Raw genomic sequence first — 5,000 nt, 5'->3', positions numbered from 1 at the left:
ACTGGTCTGGTGCTATGTGGATTGAACTGCATTGTGTCTATGCCAGCAGCATCCAGTGCTATCTTAACCCATCTACTTAGAGTACCCCTTCTGATCCTCTTGTGACTCGTGACAAAACTGATCAGTAAATATGACTTGATACATCTTCTGATTTCGGTGCAAATACTCTTTGAAGTGTGTATAAACACAGTTTCACTTATTAATAAGGACATGATGTTGCGTGTCCGTGTATCCAACTACTTGACCATTTGTATGTTGATATTTAAACTATTTTTACTGCATATCAGCATATCCGCTTTAGAATATACTTAACAACATTTCAAGTGAATGGGTGGTATTTTCCACTACGACTATCCACTTCTGAATCAGAATAAGATACTTAGAACACTACCAAGGGATGGGTGGTAATAATTTTACACCACGTGTACAGTTACTGTACATGTAGCTCTTAAGAAGAAAACCAGTGTTTGTTTTATCAGCCTTTTCGCTTTCTTCAACGATTCTGTTCACCGTGTTTTTAATTTCGTTCTCACTCTCCTGAGCCAGAGTCCAGTTCAAACAGAGCCGCGACTTTTCTTTAGCTCTTAAGAGGTGCAGCTGTATCCCGCAGTTACGATGTTCTGTTTGCATTGTGATGTGTGTGGGTTTACCGGTAAATGATTTTTGTTAGGAAAGTCAAACCTTTTAGAAGTATTTATTCAGAGACTAATTTTGATAGACAAGTGTAATAACCTCATCAAATCACCATTGCAGAGTTCTTTCCCTTGATGAAGCCACTGCTTGAGCTCACACAAAAGAGCATCAGTCTGTTTCAGGACCAACAGTGGTAAGTTGCTCATCATTACTTAAAGCTTTTTTGTATACAATGTAGTCATGCACACAATGCAAACAAGCTCTGATTACGTAAAATTTGTGCTATACATGTATGTTATGTTTGTGGGTTACAGTGAAAAAGATCACGGCCATTATTTATGTAAAAGACACCCTTTTTCCATACACCTGTGATACATGTATGATTTAATTTTCCCCGTTGGATGAACGAATAATTGAAAGTAATACATGTACATGTAAGTGCTTGGGTTTTAAGCTTAAATTGAGGCAAATCTGCAAGTGCAGATTCTAGAAATCAATACACATCCACTTGTTGGCATATGAATAGCATGTAATCTTGTACTCCTCATTCTTCAAAGGATGCATGCAGCTTCAAAAGTACTGTAACAGTAGTGCATGTGTAGCATTATTATTATTTTTTAATTGATTTGAGTGTAAAGCTTCCGAATTCGGAATGGTATTTCCTGGCATTTTTGATTTGAGATAACTTGACTGCATTTCAGCTGTTTAATATTGAGGGATTGTATGAGAAATAATGTAAAGCTTTGTGCTTTTTATGCTGCTACTCTATTGGTCAAGAAGCTCAGGCTGGTTCAATCTGAACAAAAAAGCTCACGAATCATGACTTTTGGCTTTTTCTATGTCTCAGAAATGATTTTTCCTTGGTGACAAAATAGACCTTTCCTGTGACTTACTGCTCATTTGACAACTGGCCATATGTAGTTATTCGAAAATGGGTCTTTTTTTTGTTTTCTTGATTGTCGCTTCCGCTATTAAATAAGTAAACAAATGAATAATTTAGAATTAGAACAGTTAAAACAACCAAGCCTGTTCAAGTCTCCAAGCTTTGTGATATTCCATAAAAGAGTTTTTTTTTTAAATCAAAATGTAGCATCAAAATTAAAAGAGTTAAATATAAAGACTTCATGTTGGTTTATAACAGAAATACATCAACATCATGCGGCCAGAACTTAAATTTTAACTTTGGCTATCGTTAACGCTTTGTTTGCCTTAAGTTTTCTAAGCTTGCGTGCCTTCTTGTACACCCTTCTTTTATCGTTTTGGTTATTCAGAGTTCAAAAACCAAGACAAAGTAAAATTGCTGTTTCTTTGTATTTGACACACTTCTCTGTTGCCAGCCATGTTGAGATAATTTTTCCAAACTGATCTTGTGTTAGGACCTAGCCGCCAGACATGGGAATTCACATGAGATGAACTAAAATGTTTTTACATTGTTGGGTCAAACATCGAAGTTATATATTAAGAGCAAACCAAATACAAAAGCGAAATTTTGACCAGAAGTTCATGACCTTGAACCGTCTAACTCTGGTGAAGAGCTGAGGTTTTTTGAGTCTGGATGTAACGTAGCTTACGCATTTTGTCGTGCATACAGCTTCGAACTTCTTTTTGTCCATGGATATTTACATTTGGGCATATAATTGGTGTCCTAAAATCCCCCGCTTTGTTCCAAGGAAAAGAGTTGCAAGTTGCACGCTTCAACTTCATGGCGGCGTCTGGTTCAACTCATGAGAAGTCTGATGTTTGTCCCAGGTTCTGTCCATCGAAGGTGGACAGATATAACATGCAGTGTTGGTTGATCCAAATACAGCTCGTCAAACTTTATTGAATCAAAGGTTGTACTTGTGATGAACTCAATTCGTTCTATTTAGTTCATCTCATTTGGCTCTGCCCTTACATGTATTTGTTGATGACATGAACGTACTTTCCTCCGATATTGGTACTGTATCGTTACTGAAATGAATACTGGTTACATGTAAGTCATCTTTTTCATTTAAAGCTTATAAGTTACCGTTCCAGATTCTTGCAGCTTTGAGCCCTACCTTGATGTAGAGAAAGGCCGCAGATAGCCATGTGGTTTTTGGAGTGGTTGGGGAGATTAAAATGACGAGCGACTGGCTTAGATGCACTCTAGTCAGTCTTCTCAACATCGCAAAGGTGTTTGCGGAATCGGACGCCGTCGTCTACCTGTCTCGCCAATGTATAATTTATTGCATAACGTAAAGGTTAATAAATGACATGTGTGGTACATGTAAAAAGATCGGTGATCTTAACAGATTCGCTTATATGATTAGTTTCCGATATATTATTAGTGTTAAGGATGAAAGGACAAGTTTTGCATCGTGAGCGCGCGCATTTGAAAGTGCCGAGGTGCTCGTTAGTTCTGAGCACGCTAAAAGGTTGCCTACATTTTTTTCGCGTTTGAATGAAATAAGTGGAGGTTGCGAAAAGATTCTACCAGTCTCGGGATTATTTTGGAGTAATTTAAAGTTGTTAAGAATGATACTTTGGACTGCGTGATTATGACGATGGAAAGTGAGGGTGAATGGAATTCTGTCATTCATCTTTTTGTGACGTTTGTAGTGCTGACTGTCGATCAAATTGTTGAGGCGCAATGATGGCCCGCTTTGACCACAGAGACAGGATAGCCACGTTTTTCGAAGAACTGGCACATCTCCTCTGAAATGCTGGAAAATTCGGAGTCATCACTAAATAGACGTCGAAGTCTAAGAAATTGATAATAAGGAATGGAGTTCTTGACGTGTGTTGGATGTGACGATGAATACAACAAATAACTGTGCGAATCTGTTGGTTTGTAGTGCACACTGGTACATAGCACGTTGCCACTAATAGAAACTTTGATATCTAGGAAAGCCAATGAAGTTTCCGAATTTCCCAGGTACATTTAAGAGCCGGATGAGAAGAATTGGCGGAGGTTATAAATTGATCGAGTTCTTCTCTGCTGGATGAAATAGTGCCGATGCAAACGTCGATGTAGTGGCCGGTAGAGTTCAGGTTGGAAACCAGTCGTTTTGCCTACAAGTCGATTCGCCTACATTGAAGTCGATTCGCCTACACAAGTAAAGTCGATTCGCCTACATGCTTCTTTTGCAACTTTTTAATTTAAGCGCACGTGTAAAAGCCACTGAAAGTAAGCGCTTGCACAGTTTCACTTAACCAAACACACTGCGATTACTGATTACATGTACTGAGATAAACACAGTAAGCTCTAATTACGGTCCCTTGCGTGGCACTTACCGAAGAAGGTGAGATTTTTTCCCATTTCAATAGGACATTGTTTCAAGACTTTATGGTCGCTTGCACGGCACTTACCGAAGGAGGTGAGATTGTTTTACCTTCAATAGGACATTGCTTCAAGACTTTAATTAAAGTTAACACCAACAATATCTTCCAATCACGTAGGTGCGATTTCGATCCGTCTTGATCGGGTATTGCAGTATAAAAGGGCCGTGATTTTTGTTCAATTCACTCCACTAACCTTCTCAGAATACTCCCGATCGCGACGACTCTTATTAGATATGGACAGCTATTATTGTTTATTTTGCGCCGAAGAAGTAACCTCAAGACAAGAAGCACTCCTATGTGATGGTAGCGACAGGTAGCAACATCGGCGATGCTAGACTGGCATTACAAGGGAACAGTACAGAGAGGCAGTGAGATCAGGTCTAGAGGTTATTTGGCGATGCCTGTATTGCAGCGCCAGTTCAACCCCAATCGCTGAAAGTACAAGACTCAGCTACGAAGATATTTTTAGAGGAATGTTAGGGTAATTTTAGGTTTCACGTTCGCGTTTTAACGATAAGTCATACATTGTAAAAATAGAATTCTGTTGTATTGTATTGTATTGTATTCTATTCTAACTGTTGTTAATAACAAGGTTAATTAATATACGTACCAACATGAAATAGCTATTAAAGTATGAAGCCAAAGGAAGCTTGGTATGCTCATGTATTCTTCCATTGCATAACCAGGTTCCGCATCCCATCAAAGTCCTTCAGTTGAAAGTCCCCGTTAAATTGGAGCGTAGTTTTTGAAAATCACCAGTCACGCATGAAACAAATTATCCGTATACATTTTTTTTGTTTGGCGCTTACATCGCTAAATAAAAACTTCGACAAATTCCCTAGTCATTGATGGCTAGTAAAATTGCGAAGATTTTGATTTTCGGTTATTTATTTATTTATTTATTTATTTTTATTTATTGGTGTAGGCAAATCGACTTTACTTATGTAGGCGAAACGACTTGCAGACGAAACGACCGACATTCGTTCAGGTTTAGGGCCGTTGTGCTGGTTCAAAAATTGGTCAACATATCCAGCAAGGCATAGCTAGGTCCCATTCTTATGCCC

General features: G+C 38.5%; 1 protein-coding gene across 2 annotated transcripts in view; it reads left to right on the top strand.

The window, feature by feature from the left end:
• Positions 1-5,000, top strand: part of LOC137974448 (tetratricopeptide repeat protein 28-like) — a 40,326-nt gene that overhangs the window by 19,059 nt on the left and 16,267 nt on the right. For both annotated transcript variants that reach the window (XM_068821446.1, XM_068821445.1), the window contains exon 3: positions 754-826. The gene's annotated coding sequence lies outside the window, so the exon portion shown is untranslated. The remainder of the gene's footprint in view (positions 1-753; positions 827-5,000) is intronic.

The sequence above is a fragment of the Montipora foliosa genome, chromosome 10 (assembly GCF_036669935.1).
Source record: "Montipora foliosa isolate CH-2021 chromosome 10, ASM3666993v2, whole genome shotgun sequence".
NCBI classification, from domain to species: domain Eukaryota; kingdom Metazoa; phylum Cnidaria; class Anthozoa; order Scleractinia; family Acroporidae; genus Montipora; species Montipora foliosa.
Note: the sequence above shows the minus strand (reverse complement) of the source record. Positions and strands in the feature narration are given on the sequence as shown.